The 15,293-nt window shown below is 43.3% G+C and overlaps 1 protein-coding gene across 5 annotated transcripts in view; it reads right to left on the reverse strand.

The window, feature by feature from the left end:
• Positions 1 to 15,293, reverse strand: part of CNTFR (ciliary neurotrophic factor receptor) — a 398,494-nt gene that overhangs the window by 178,313 nt on the left and 204,888 nt on the right. The window lies entirely within an intron of this gene.

Below are 15,293 nucleotides of genomic sequence, written 5' to 3' on the forward strand. Positions count from 1 at the left end.
TAAAAAAACAACAACAGAGCGTTAAAAATGGAACTGAATCGCGGGTAGAGTTAATCCGCTCGAAAATTATAAAAAGCAGCGTTAAAACGACTTAACATGTTCTTACAAAAAATCTTGCGGTCAATTGAATACCCCCCTTCATGTATCATGAGACAGGTATAGGAATCTAGTATCAGAGATAAATAAATATCAAATGGAGTTAGTATGGGCCCCCACCAACAGGTCATACCGGTTGAGGCTTATGGAATTAAATAACATAAAATGTAACATTTTCAACCAGTTTCATTTTAAAAACAACAACAATACTAACATAAGTAAATGAAGATTTTAAAAGAAATCACCAAAGTCGCATAAAAAAAAGTATAACCGACACTGAAATTAGATGAAAGGATTTCTAGCAAGCGGACAGCAATGTGAAATATAAAGATATATTGTATTTCAGTAACTGTATAATAGGTTTTTGTGAGTTACAAGTGTGTAACTGAAGTGTTTAATCCATCTCTAGATTCTGTGAATCGCGGTGTAAGGAGCCGAGCGTTATAGCGCTCCTCGGGTAGGAAGGACAGTTGGTTTCCGCATTTAAAGGGTTAAAAAGGAAGACAATAATCAAAGCTCTATCAATGACAACATGAAAAGGCCTCTGACAAACTCCTTTATCAAAGGGGACATGAAAGGAAATGGCTCTTCAAAGCCAGCCTGGAATGTAACAAATTGTCTGGGTTGTGTGGGTGTAGGAGAGAGATTGTGTCACACACGGCCATTCACAGCCAAGTTCACAATGACTATACAAACAGCCGGGCTGGAGCCCCTGAGAGTCACATCAGCCGCTCGCATTGTGCCAGCGCAGCCTAATCCCTTCCCTCGTAGGCCTTTCATGGCACTTCTTTCAAGTTCACGGCTTTTCAAGCAGTGAGACGATGTGGCAGGGCTTAGCACAACAATGTCGCTGGATTCCCCAGATTGGGAACCGAGACGGACTCATTGCGGATACATCAGATGCGGCAGAGGGACAAGGGAGCAAGGAACATGGCTATGTCAATCCTCCATCGAGGGCTCCCTCGCATAAGGCAACTGTAGCAGAAGTGTGTAAATATGGATTTAGCTCTGTTTTTAAAAATGGTAGAGGCAGCTTTGTCCTTCACGTTCCAGAAGGAGCTGCCTCATTTTCCACTTCGTCTCTAAATATAAAGGGGCTGGTGCAGATTTGGACGTACAGCGGTTTGCGTATAGCATCGTGCATGATATCGCTCTGCGCATGCGCAGACAGTGGGCGCAGCCGCATGTTCCCATGTAGATTTGCTGGATCCTGCCACATACGTTATCTGGTGAGGAGGGGCTGGGCGGTCACAGTAAGAGGGAGGTCGTCACTCGATTGTGAGCGTAGGTAGATCGGAGAAATGACGCATATGCCCCTGAGAAAGCCGCATTACTTGCGTGTGGTCAGGGGCAGAGAGCGTATAATAATGACAGCGGTCTCCGGCATTAGTGAACGGTTTGTGATATGGGCGTAAATGCCCAATGTTTACACCCAGTTTTTTGAGTGTTAATTACTCCTAATTTGCTAACATCCCCGCATCAGGTCCATTAGGAGCACATCTGAAGCGAAAAAAGGGTTTCAAAGAAGTCCTTAATACAAATGTAATAATTGAGTGTTAGGTTTGGTACACATAGGCTTTATCGCTGGGCCGCGGCATGCTTGACCTGAGCTGCATCCACCGTTTGGTGAATGCAGCTCAAACGGCAAATAGGATCCACTAATCCCTATGTGGAGACATAGACATAAGAACTGAGAGGGTCACTGGATGGAATACAGACACAGTGCTGGGTCCATGTCCATCCAGCGATCAGTCTGACCCTCGTGGGTACAGTCGGCACATTTCTTCAGAGCTTATTGAGCGGTGTTCACAAAGCGGAGAACGCAACGAAGGCCAAGCGCCCCAGGGACACTCCACATGCTCGTGGAACAGAACATGCAGTTTTTAGTAAGCGCAGCACAACTCCAGGGCCACCGTGTGATGTGTCCTAAATATAGAGGATAATATTACTCGCTGCCTCACTAACACTTATGTGAACGAGCCTTAAAAAAATATATAGGCCGACCCATCTGTTTATTATATCTTAAATGTTCAGGTAAACTTAATGTATGGGCAGAAATGACTAAACGGACCCTCGTTCTCTACATATCTGCATTTACTAAAATATTTAAGAACTGCCAACAGCTCAAGATAATTTCGGGGACCCTTCAGTGCTGAGTGTGATATTGTCTCAACAGAGCCCAGAGCATAACCAGCCCCATTATCTCATGCTCACCCAATGCCATTGTAACATACCTTTAAAATTTTAGATCCTCCACAATAAATATCTAATCATATTTTTTACATTCTAACATGAAATGAAATATAAGCCATAGACTCCAATATATTTATTAATTATTATTATTATTATTATTATATTTTTTTTACTTATTATTATCTTTTTATTTTTTACAATAGAAAATAGCAGCTAGTGACAAATTATTATGCAACATGATAGAATATTTGCTGGAATTTAAAGGACCCCTGAACCCCAAAACTATTTTACCTTCACAGTTCATCTGAAAACTATAGACGGATCAGTGCTGCCCTAACGTTCCATTGCAGCGCTGTCAAATAGTATTACCCCCTCCCCCTCCATTACTGATAGCTGGAGCTCCTCCCACATCACTGGATCTGCTACAGGTCACAAAGCTGACACATCAATGGCCCCGCCCCTGTCTATGAATCCACCAATCCACACAGTGCATCACGGCAAAGTTGTCATTCAAACTCTGCCTGCTCTGCTACAGAAGCTCCTCCCTCCTAACATGGCAGCCTGCTGCAGGGGAGTGAGAGAGCATGTTTTAATAATTTATCAGCATTTTGCATATATTTAGGTAACTACAGTAATTTTATGTGTATTATTCAGCTCAGTAATACACAGCATTACACATATAATAAAGTTAAATGCCAGCATACCAAACATATGTGGTACAGCCCCCATCAATGCTTTTGAATTATCCTTCCCATGTCCTAACGCGATGGGTTGACTGTAATTGTGTCCCAAATCACAGCTGCAAATTGCGATCTCTAACAAAGCCTCAACTGCGGGCTTTGTTGCGGGCGTGTACAAAGCTACAAGATGTGTGCAAGTTTGCACCACTAGCCTATGAGCACATGAGCAGCCGGCTATACATGCAATGCTACCGTCTCACCGAGGGCTGTGTGTGGCATTATCACATATAGGATCCTGCCAATTATCAATAGGACATATTGCAGTAACTAAAGGGGGCTCCATAAGCGGACAACGTCCTTTAATTGTTTTTTCTGCAAAATACATCATTTATGTTACATGAGCATTCTTCTTTCTGTAACACAAATAGGAGAGTTACATACTTACACAATCTGCACATTAATTATACATCGTAGAGTAGACGTGTCTGTTATCCTGCATTTTATGAACTGTCCCTTTGAATGTGACTTTCAGGAACATTTCTTCTACTGTGACTGTGGCTGAGGGACCGCGTCAATGATTGCAAACTCTCCACATGCGCGCACAGACACACAACAATGCTCTTATTTATAGAGACACGATGAATTAATTAAATTACCTCCAGGCAACGGTGTTAGATGATCATACACTGAGGGAATTCAATAAGAAACTGGGAGACTGTCTCCTAATCAACCTATAAAACCGTCCATTCTACTAGGACCATTAGTGTCTGATGTATGGGCCTCTGACTGCAGGGGGGGAGATAGGACCTGGGTACTAAGCAGATGGAGCTAGGGGGGTGTTTAAGGAACAAGATTAGTTATTTTGGTGTCTATATTTAGATGCGATTTCAGGGGCTTACAGGGCTCATGGAAGGCATGGTGCCACTTGGAGTTTCGCAGTCACTTAGCGTTGCGTCCAGATATCCGCTGGGATATAAAGGGACCCATGTGTGTGGCAGATGAGGCATTCACACACCCTCTGGGTGGCTCTGAACGCTGTGTCAGGGCCTGGGGCTTCCACTGGTGCCCATAGTTCATACAGTACATGCAGGTGATGACTGTTTGTGTTCTGTGAAGCTGGAGGAGGCAGTTGCTTTAATCAGGTCTTTCATGGATCGTTCCTCAGCTTGTCTTCCAGATATCACTGTGGTCTGGTCTTAGGGTTGTCTGTCACGTGCTGGGCATTTAGCATCAGTAGGTTTTGAAGGCCGCTCATTACCTGGGTGTCAGCCTTGTAAGAACTAGGTATGGTCCCGCACTGCAGAGTCTGTGGGCCGTATTCACAGGCTGCCGCTGGTCTGGAGATCTTTTATCTGGTCTCCATGATGGGATCAGAATGGCGCTAGCTATAATTGTTAGGGGCTGGAGTTTGCTGTAGGGGTAAACAAACTCATTCTGGCAATTTCTATCCTAGACCCAAATTTTGGAACCATATGCAGGAACAGGCTCATTGCTAAACGTTGGCCGGCATTGGTTTTGATGGTTATTTAATCACTGTTAAAATATTAGAGTTCCCAATTTAAAATCAGAAATGTTGGGAGACATCATGGGCCTGATACGACTTCAGACGTAACCTGAACGCAATTTGTGTTTAAAACCTTGCAAGTAACTTGTGCGCACACAATGCATGTACTGCAATACAGGCAGATCTCTAGATACGTTTCCATCTGAATCTGGGTATAACTTTGCTAAGTCTGTGCCATCCAGTGACACACATACGTGTAGTTCTTAATACAAAGATGATGCTGTGTCAGTAATCCCTATCAGTCACCACTTACACCTGCCCTGGTGCCAATGATATGGCTAAATAACACGGGAGAGATGCCTTGAACTTAAACCGTCGGCATTTGCGTTAGCACGCCGTCGCATGCCCTTACAGTACATTGCATATGTCTGTCCGCCCCTTCACATCCCTGTTCCGTCCTTCAAGTTGTAGGCAGTCATTGGTGAAATTTGCGTTCCAACATGAATTGTATGACATTGTGGTCATTGTCGGAAGCACCATTCTGGTGCATGCGCGGAAAGATTTCACGTAAGATATGCAGCAGAGGGGCTTATATCCCAACATGAATCAGGCCCATGAGATGATTTATATGACAAAATAATCTGCAAGTAGGAATGATCAGGTAAAGTGTTATTTTCTAGAAGGAATGTCAGGAAGTTTTCTGGGATTTTGAGATTATTTCCATTCATTTAATGTAAAATATATGTCTAATAGAAGCCCTGTGCCTCCATCTGAATAACAGACTACTTGGTGCAGATATTATGAGCTGATTCCGTATTCCGTATCCGCTAATCTTGGTCAGGAAGCACACAGTAACAGCACGGCCACACAACATGAGTCTTCCAGATATTCCTCTCGCACCATTTATACATTTATACACATTCCTCGTTCCATCCTCTCCAGAACTCTATCTACAAACAGTGGGAAACCTTTACAAATCTGTCACAGATGAAAGATGTCCCACAGAGAATGTGGGAGATTCTTTATACCAGATAGTAAATAAATCGGCCAAGTGTGAAAGAGGGTGCGATGTAAGTGCTATTTATTGGCAATATGCTCTTCTTTAAATACACTTTTTACACACGACTTTCATTTGTGACATTTTATAGCTCCGTGACATAACTACAAAGTGTGCGGACACACAGCACATGTCATTGGCTCCACCTGCACATATATGTCCGACCAGGATGAGGTGGGTGCCCACATGCTGCTTTAGGGAAGTGCCTCAGAGCAATCTGTGGAGCTGCCGACCTAGATGGAAATACCGGAAGAAAGTAAAACCTCTGTGTGCTGACGTCTAGTAATTTATGGTACCTCAAACAATTACATTTTTCTCCTAATATTTCCCATGTAAAATGTATCCAGCTATCCCCAATAGTATAGGCAAACTCCAAGGGCCGGGTCCATTTGGTGATCCTTGGTGGACGGCCCAGGGTACCAGTGGATAGGGGGCTCCTAAAACACTGAATGTCAATCATCCAACTGTTTTCAATACCCAGATGGCGCCCCGACACGGAGCATGGACCACGGGCATGAAGGAGGAGCAGCCATGTGTCACACTGTGGGGTCTAGGTTCATATGAAGTAAGGAAAAGGATGGAAAAGTTATCCTATTACTTAGGGCCTTAAGCTAATCAGAAATAAAGCTTTGAGCTATTATCAAATATAGTGCTTTGTATACTTCAATACACATAATGTTTTTGTTAAATCAATTTAAGATGTTTTATTTCTTTAAATCTAATTCAGATATTTTGTGTTAATACCCTGTCTGGAATCAAGAAGCTAACCACAAAGGAACAAAGGAAGTTACTGAGCATCTGCTAAAGCAAAACTTTACAGAATCAAGAAGTTATACCAGCCCCAAGGATCCTGATTCACAAATTAATAAGGAACTTGATCATATTTAGCATTCTTTTGAAATTTCTAAGCTTGACCGCTACCTTGTTCCATACCTATTTTTATGATATAGAAACTTTTAATTTCTTTATATATATTTTCCATTGACGTGATTGATATGATGTGATTAATGTTTATAAAATATGAGCTATTTCAATTAGTAAAGCCAGTTCAATTTGGACACCAGACACTCTGTGTGGTATCTTATTTCTGAGCTCTGATCGATCAATACTGCTGCTAAATTGATATATACTAACATAGACTTGTCAATTGCAGATAATTATACATCTGTATAGCAATACAACAGGCCACCCCAACAACACTTCACGTCCCAGAAGGAGAGCAAACCCATGACCACCCGCCTGCTAAGGTAAGCAGCGGTGGAAAACAAAGGGGGCACCACCTAGAACGCCCCCATGGCTTGAACCATCCATGCAAATGCACATTTACTGACATCTTCAAGTATGCAGATCAAGTCACAATGCAGATAAAATATACTGGTTAGTGACTAAACCAGGAAAGCCCCATAAAATGTGCAATATCACTTTTATATGTGGGTGGAATATGAGGCACATTCCATGCACTTCCTCAAAATACAGATGCAATTAATGCACTTCCTGTACAAATAGGTACATTCCAAGCATTTCCAGCACAAATAGGCACATTCCATGCAAATCCTGTACAGCCAGGCACATTTCCATGCACTAACTGTACAGATAGGCACATTCCATGCACTTCCTGTACAGATAGACACATTATATGCACTTCCAGTACAAATAAGCATATTCCAAGCATTTCCAGCACAAAAAGGCACATTCCATGCAAATCCTGTACAGATAGGCAGATTATAAGCACTTCCTGTACATATAGACACGTTCCATGCACTTCCTGTACAGATAGGCACATTCCATGCACATCCTGTACAGATAGGCACATTACAAGCACTTCATGTACAGATAGGCACATTCCATGCACTTCCTGCACAGATAGGCACATTCCATGCACTTCCTGTACAGATAGGCACATTTCATGCACTTCCTGTACAGATAGACACATTCGGACAAGAATAGTCACATACAATCAAAACGACTCTCCTGGCCCAAATTTTTACAGGTTTGTGACTGGATCACTTATAAATAACTTATGGTATAAATTTATTTAAAGGAAATAGCGCAGGGCATTTATTTACATACATAATTGCCAATGCACTTATTTTTGATATTGAGTATATTTTGATATAGGAAATCGCTATTTCTGAGACCAGGGAAGAAAATTAGTTTTTTCTGTTTTAGCCTTTCTAGTGGAAATGCCTTATTTCTCATGTATATATATCTGATACAATAAGCCTTTGTTTTGAAAGCCTTTTGTATATCTTGGTGTAAGGAAATGTCTTGTTTGGGGTTTACAACTTTTCCTGGGAACTATTTTCTTTGGAGGAAATGTGTATTCTGCAACTGTTGGAAGAAGGACTCATGCTAATCTCATGATAATTAGACCTTTTGATGTGTGAGGGTCATAGGAAGATGTAATTAGACTTGATGTCCACTGTAAGATGCAGGATATCACAGCAAGGTTAAGATATCACAGATAAGCATAAATATTGTTAGCTTTGCAATGCATGCAAATCAATGTTTGTGTAAACACATTGCATCCTGATTCTAAAAATAGCCTTTGTCCAAATCAGTATAAAAAGCACTGACTTGTATACTGAAATGTATCATTCTGATGGTCCATCTGACCTGATCACCTGGTACCTTCAACCAGTGTGAGAGCAAATAAACATCCCTTGCTTCAAAGACCTGCTTGAAAACCTCTTCAATATTGCTGTAATCCTGTGACCTGCAGATTCTAATCTAATCCGTTCTCCGGCTGTTTCTGAGGTTTGGACCCAGCTTTTCCGGTACCACCGCTCTGCCTGCTACCTGCAGCTCTGGTCAGTGTGATAGGCCAGGGGGGATCCATCCACAGCAACCCTGATCCATAGGATGAGGTCAGGAGTACCAGCCCAAGTGTACCAGCAAGGGGGTACCCCAGCAATGACAGTTACTCAAAAGGAACGTGGTTCTGGGCGCCATAAAGGAGTCCAGTGGTGGCAGCAGGCTTCTCCTACTGCGGCAGGGGGGGGCGTATTTGGAATAACTAAAAGGGATGGTGGCAAAGTAAGCCCAGCCGGTTCCCAGTTCTTATAGTGTTAGTATTCATACTGTGCGTCTCTTTTAGTGCATACCAGTGTCTTGTTGTACATAGACTACAGACATTTTATTCTTTAAAACTTAAATGCTAAACACACGTACATCTCTGTATAACACAAACTGCTACTTATGTGGCCAAGCACCTATTTTAGTAACTAATAGTTCCCCGGGCCATGGAGCTGTTTATTCTGCAAGCTGGCAATAAGAGTATTAATACTCAGACACCCAGAAACACACCGGGATAACATGTGTTTGCCCCATGCACTGAAGCTGGCTTTAATTGAGTCCCTATGTATTTCCACTTTCTCTTGATCGCAGGAATGCCGTGGAAGTAAAATAAACAAGTTTTTACTCTAATTATGGATTTTGCTTCCTTTATTTAAATAGTTGGAGGCAGTTGTTCCCCAGAGGCTGCAACTTTTGACAGCTGCTTGAAATTCACTCAGCTTTGTTCCTGCTCACCACAGACAGAGGAGGAATCTGTGCTTAAGCCCGTTCCTGCGCTTTCACCGAGCTAAATACTACCACGGTCAGTCCGTCCCCGCGCCTTCACCCAGCTAAATACTACCACAGCCAGTCCGTCCCTGAGCTCTCACCCAGCTAAATACTACCACAGCCAGTCCGTCCCTGAGCTCTCACCCAGCTAAATACTACCATGGCCAGTCCGTCCCTGCGCTTTCACCCAGCTAAATACTACCACGGCCAGTCCGTCCCTGCGCCTTCACCCAGCTAAATACTACCACGGCCAGTCCGTCCCTGCGCTCTCACCCAGCTAAATACTACCACGGTCAGTCCGTCCCCGCACATTCACCCAGCTAAATACTACCACGGCCAGTCCGTCCCTGCGCTTTCACCCAGCTAAATACTACCACGGCCAATCCGTCCCTGCGCTTTCACCCAGCTAAATACAACCACGGCTAGTCCGTCCCTGCGCTTTCACCCAGCTAAATACTACCACGGCCAGTCCGTCCCTGCGCTTTCACCCAGCTAAATACTACCACGGCCAGTCCGTCCCTGCGCTCTCACCCAGCTAAATAGAACCACGGCCAGTCTGTCCCTGCACTGTCACCCAGCTAAATACTACCATGGCCAGTCCGTCCCTGCGCTTTCACCCAGCAAAATATTTGTACTTATTATATTTGAGAGCACATTGTTGTAATCTATCATCATAATCAACATTTATTTATATAGCGCCAGCAAATTCCGTAGCGCTTTACAATTGGGAACAAACATTAATAAAACAATACTGTATAATACATACAGACAGAGAGGTAAGAGGACCCTGCTCGCAAGCTTAGAATCTATGGGACAATGGGAGTTTGAAACACAAGGGCACGTGCTGCCCTTGTGTTTCAAGCACCTCCGTTCTGCACAAGATCTACGTCTCTCCTCTACTCTCATCACATCCTCCCATTCTCGGTTTCAGGATTTTTTCCGGGCTGCACCTACTTTGTGGAATTCTCTCCCACGCACAGTAAGACTTTCCTCTAGTCTTCAAACCTTCAAGCGTTCACTGAAAACCCACCTCTTCAGACAAGGTTATGATATTCCTCAACCATCATCTTAATTTCCCTAGATTACCCTATTACCATCCTCTACACTGCTAATGCAAGACAACAACCTTCTGACCAACATTGCAACACACATAGCCCACTCAGTACTTTTACCTTTGCAGTCTGGCTGGTCCATTGTGCAATATGATGTAGCACATGCCCTTGTGTTTCTAACTCCCATTGTCCTATAGATTGTAAGCTTGCGAGCAGGGTTCTCTTACCTTTCTGTCTGTATGTATTACCCAGTATTGTCTTATTAATGTTTGTCCCAATTGTAAAGCCCTACGGAATTTGCTGGCGCTATATAAATAAATGTTGATGATGATGATGCATCAAATTGCACATTGGACCAGCTAGAATGCAAAGGTAAAAAGTATTCATTGGGCTGTGCGATCAGTCACACAACAATGTTGGTCAGAGGGTTGTTGTCTTGTGTTAGCTGTGTAGAGGGTGGTAATAGGGTAACAAAGGGAGATTAAGATGCTGGTTGAGGAATATTATTATTATTATAAGCTTGTAGTCTATGAGCATTAACAACTGTCTGAGCTGATTAAATTTAAGCTGTCTGAATTTCACAGATTTTGTAGCCCTCCTACTAAATGTTATTTAATACATAATAATTAAATACACCTAACCTGTATGATAGAAAGAACTTCTACTAGTTAATAACAAGTCCTACTGTGCAGTGCTCCTCATCTATTTGGTTCTTCCAACATAATGGGAAAGGAAGTCGTGCCTTAATATTGATAAGAAACTTTCTTTATCAGACCTACTAGAGTCAATGACCCAATTTATAGCTGGGTAATTTAAACATAGTTGATGAGGTTGAAAAAAAGACACCAGTCCATCAAGTTCAACCTATTTTGGATCTCCTGCAATCCTGCACTTATATTTGAAATTGATCCAGAGTAAGCAACCGCCCATCTGTTTCAATTGTGAAAATCCCCCCAGGCTCAGAATTTTTATCCCCAATAATTAGAACACCATTATGTTTTGCTTCTTCATCTACCCCATGGAGCCCTGCTTGAAAGTCTAGTTGAATGGAAGTAGTGGATAGTAGGGAGTAGTTTTGTGTTTTACTCAGGTCTACGATGATGGTGCTTTGACACAGTGGGTAGCAGGCACCATGTTTCATAATGAAGATATTGGGAGAGTTCCACCTTAGTCATGTTTCTTCTAGAGAGGATGGAAATACCAGATCATGGCTCCACATTAGATGTTCCACTATCGCAAAGAACAGGATCAACCAATCGGCTAACTAGAGTATCCTTGTCTTTCTGTTCAAGTCAAGACAAGGAAGACTAAAATAATGGGCTAACTGCTTAATTAAACAGTTCTACAACCTCACTCAATGTCTGGTCATTAGCACCCACCAATGGTGAACACGTCTACTCTAAGAAATATAGAATTATAAATTTGGTTCGCAGAGCTGGGTCTTGGAGAGGAGGTTTACTGACCTATTCAGTACGAGTCCATCATTTACATTTTCCTTTCATCTGATATTTTCATTGAGAGCACAGAGAAATCAGATTTCCGTTCAATAATGGTACAGTTAATAGTGAGTCGATAGGAAGTGATGTCACAATAGTAGCAATGAACACGGACTAATGATGCTATGAATTAGGTTATTTCTAGAGTGGTTTATGAGCTGATGGACTAGAAATGACCCCTGAGTGACGTCATCCAGCATCTGTTTGATGTTGGCGGTTTCCTAGTGCCAGCCAGACGATCACAAGGTCATTGTCCAGTCCAATCTAATTCTGCCTAAACCATCCACACAAACAGTCTCCTGGGAACACTTAGCGGAGAGTTGGTGCTTTGTCCTGTGCAGGGGATAAGTGATTTATAGAACAAGGCGGGGACGACAATCTGATTAGAGTCAGGCAGACTGCAGAAAGACCCGCAGGGCGTTGTGAAGATTATGGCTGCAGGAGAAATGTGTCTCTCTTTCCTCCTGGCTTTCCTGTGCTTACTGTCTAAATATTGATCTGATTGAATAGCAATATATCTCTGGTAGGCTGAAGATCTGGTGTCTGTGTATTATGGGGTGTGGCTCCAAGATATCTATAATGCAGAATTTCTAAAGATTGTGGAGCTTTCTGGACTAGACAAAGTACCTATACGATGAATGTACAACCAATAAATTTATATAGAAAATAAAAGACATTCTTCATACAGTGTCTGATGCAGGAACCTGTGACCCTCTGGCTATTATGGAACTATATGACCCATCATTACCTGCCAGTGAGAGCCACAGGTTGTCTAAGCCTCATGTACATTGTCCAGCTACAAAGTCACATAAGGGGAACATCCACCATTATAAATCTATCGGCACCTTGTGGCTCTAGATACCACCTGGAAGATGTAGTGGCTATGCCTATAATTGACAAGCTCTGTTATAAAGCCTGGGTGAAACTGCTCTAAATAACAAAGATGGCACTAAAAGTTACTAAAAAGTTACTTGTGCTTAAGTTCTAACTACAGACAGTTTCTTCATAAATATCGGACCTACAGGCAAACATGTAGACAACTCTCAGCTTATAATGCAAAGACTTATAAAGCAGTGAAATGTAAAATAATACAATTAAGAACACAATAGATATCGTCTACATACTGAGAAGATGTACACATATTTATATATACAATAGAAAAGACGTACAAAGATATGAGCAGCGGTGGAGAGGTAGTGAGCGATGGAGAAGCGGTAAGTGTTACAGAGGCAAAGAGTGGTGGAGTAGTGGAGAGGGAGTAGTGGAGTGACAACGGCTACTTTTTCCTGGGAAAGGTGGAGAGTCAAGCAGTGGTAGAGAGGCAGATAGAGGTAAAGTAGAAGATAGTGAAGGAGTGTTGAGGCATGTTGTAGTTAAGGAGTGATAGAGCGGCAGGTCGTGGTGGAGAAGGAGACAGTGGTGCAGTGGAGAGAGGGTGGAGAGGTAAGGGGTGTTGTAGAGTTAAGGAGTGATAGAGCGGCAGGTCGTGGTGGAGAAGGAAACAGTGGTGCAGTGGAGGGAGGGTGGAGAGGTAAGGGGTGTTGTAGAGTTAAGGAGTGATAGAGAGGCAGGTCGTGGTGGAGAAGGAGACAGTGGTGCAGTGGAGGGGTGGGGGAGACATAGGGAGTGTTGTGGAATTAAGGATTGGTGTAGAGCCAAGTAGTGGAGGAGAGACAGGCAGTAGTGGAGACACAGGTAGTGGTGTGGTGGAGATGGAGTCACTGGTGGAGAGGCAAGGAGTTGTAAAGAAGCAGGTTGGAGGACAAGGAATGTTGGAGTTCCAGTGAGCGGTGAAGAGGCAAACAGATATAGCGAGAGCAGTAGGGAGCAGTGGAGATACAGGTAATGCTGGAGATGCGAGAGTGATGGACAGAGTGGTGATGAGGTAAGGAGTGGTAGAGAGGTAGGTGGTTCAGAGACAGGGACTGATGGAGAAACAGATAGTGCTAAAGAGGAGGGGAGTAGTGGAGAGGCAGGGTGGAGAGTCAGAAAGTGGTGGAGAGGCAGGCAGGCATTTGTAGACAGGCAGCGAGTTATGGAGACAAAGTGAGTGGTGAGTTGGAGAGTGAAGGAGAACTAGGCAGGCAGTGGTGCACAGGAGGGGAGTGGTTATACAGAGGGAGTGGTGGAGAGGAATGCAGTGGTGAACAGGGAGGTATTGGCATAAAGACAGGCATTGGAGCTGACACAGGCAGTGGTGGAGAGTGGTGAAGAGGCAGAGAGGGTTTGAGAGACAGGCAGTTGTGTTAGGCAGGGAGTGGTTGGTAGGCTTAGCATAGTGGAGTGGTCAGCAGTAGTGGAGAGACAGGGTGGGAAGTGGTGAATAGGCAGGTAGATGTACAGAAGAAGGGGGTGGTACAGATACAGGTAGATGTACAGAGGAAGGGGGTGGTACAGATACAGGTAGATGTACAGAAGAAGGGGGTGGTACAGATACAGGTAGAGGTGCAGAGGAAATGGCGGTACAGATACAGATAGAGGTGCCGAGGAAGGGGATGTAACACAGGTAGGGATTGGTGTGTGGCTGGCTGTGGGGAGAGGTGTTGGAACAGTGTCTGAGATCTTGTATCCACAAATTATAATCTGAAACAGTGTAAATTTACAATCTCTATGACTGATTCCATATAGCATGTAACTATTTACTAAAAATTATTTTTATTCTTCTACTTTAGCATAATCAAACAAGAGAGCGGCTGACAGGCCGTGATTCTACATCTTTACATCACAGGGTATTATAAACACAGTGTAAATCTACAAGGCCATTTGTATTTATACAGATTTCAATGAGTACAATCTACAGCCAGAACAGACAGGTCTGACACGCTTCACATGCCACCGATCGTATGATTATGAAGATAGACCGTACTGTATGGAGACTGACTCAGCTTGGTCTGACCCGACACCTAAGAAGCAATTAGGGGTGAACTGGCCCTAAAGGTAGATGAAGTATGAAAGAAGAAGCTCAGTTTAACACTGTTTAAATGTAAAAGAGGATATTCCCCCCTCCAATAAAAAGAGCTGAAGATACATCTCCACGGCTTCAATACGGACAAAGAAAGACTAACATGTCCATCATTCCCCTTCACACTCAGCGGACGTCAGTCACTAGGACCGGTTTACGCAGTTTAGTTTGTCTGTAAATAAATTTGTCTTCAATCACTCTGACGTGATCCTTCTTTGACTGTAAAGATACTTTTTCATGCAATGCTTAAAGGGGACATCCAACCTGAGAGTTAGGTACACCCCACCTCACGTACACCTGTGCTAGACCCCTCCTACCTCCAAGCTCCGATCATGGGGGGTACATTCATCCACACTTGGATAGGGACAGCTGCTTTCAGACACATTTTATTGTCTAAGACTCCTCGGAAGTGCAGTGATTTGTATCATTAAGTTTAAGCACAATGCTGTATTTGTATATAAACAGATAATGCAAAGATGTGTATCTCTACGTCCTACAGGTTTGTCCCTGGGGAAAATGCAATACGTAAAGAGAGCTTCTGAATACATAGGCGCATAGATGGGCAGATTCGGCCACAAAACAGCTGTACCTACGACCAATTAAACCACTTGGCGCTCAGTTCTCACGTACAGTGAGACGATGAGAGCACACATGATTAGACAGTGGTCAGTGTCATTCCGCCTCTCCCG

The sequence above is a fragment of the Mixophyes fleayi genome, chromosome 1 (genome assembly GCF_038048845.1).
Source record: "Mixophyes fleayi isolate aMixFle1 chromosome 1, aMixFle1.hap1, whole genome shotgun sequence".
Classification (NCBI taxonomy): Eukaryota; Metazoa; Chordata; class Amphibia; order Anura; family Limnodynastidae; genus Mixophyes; species Mixophyes fleayi.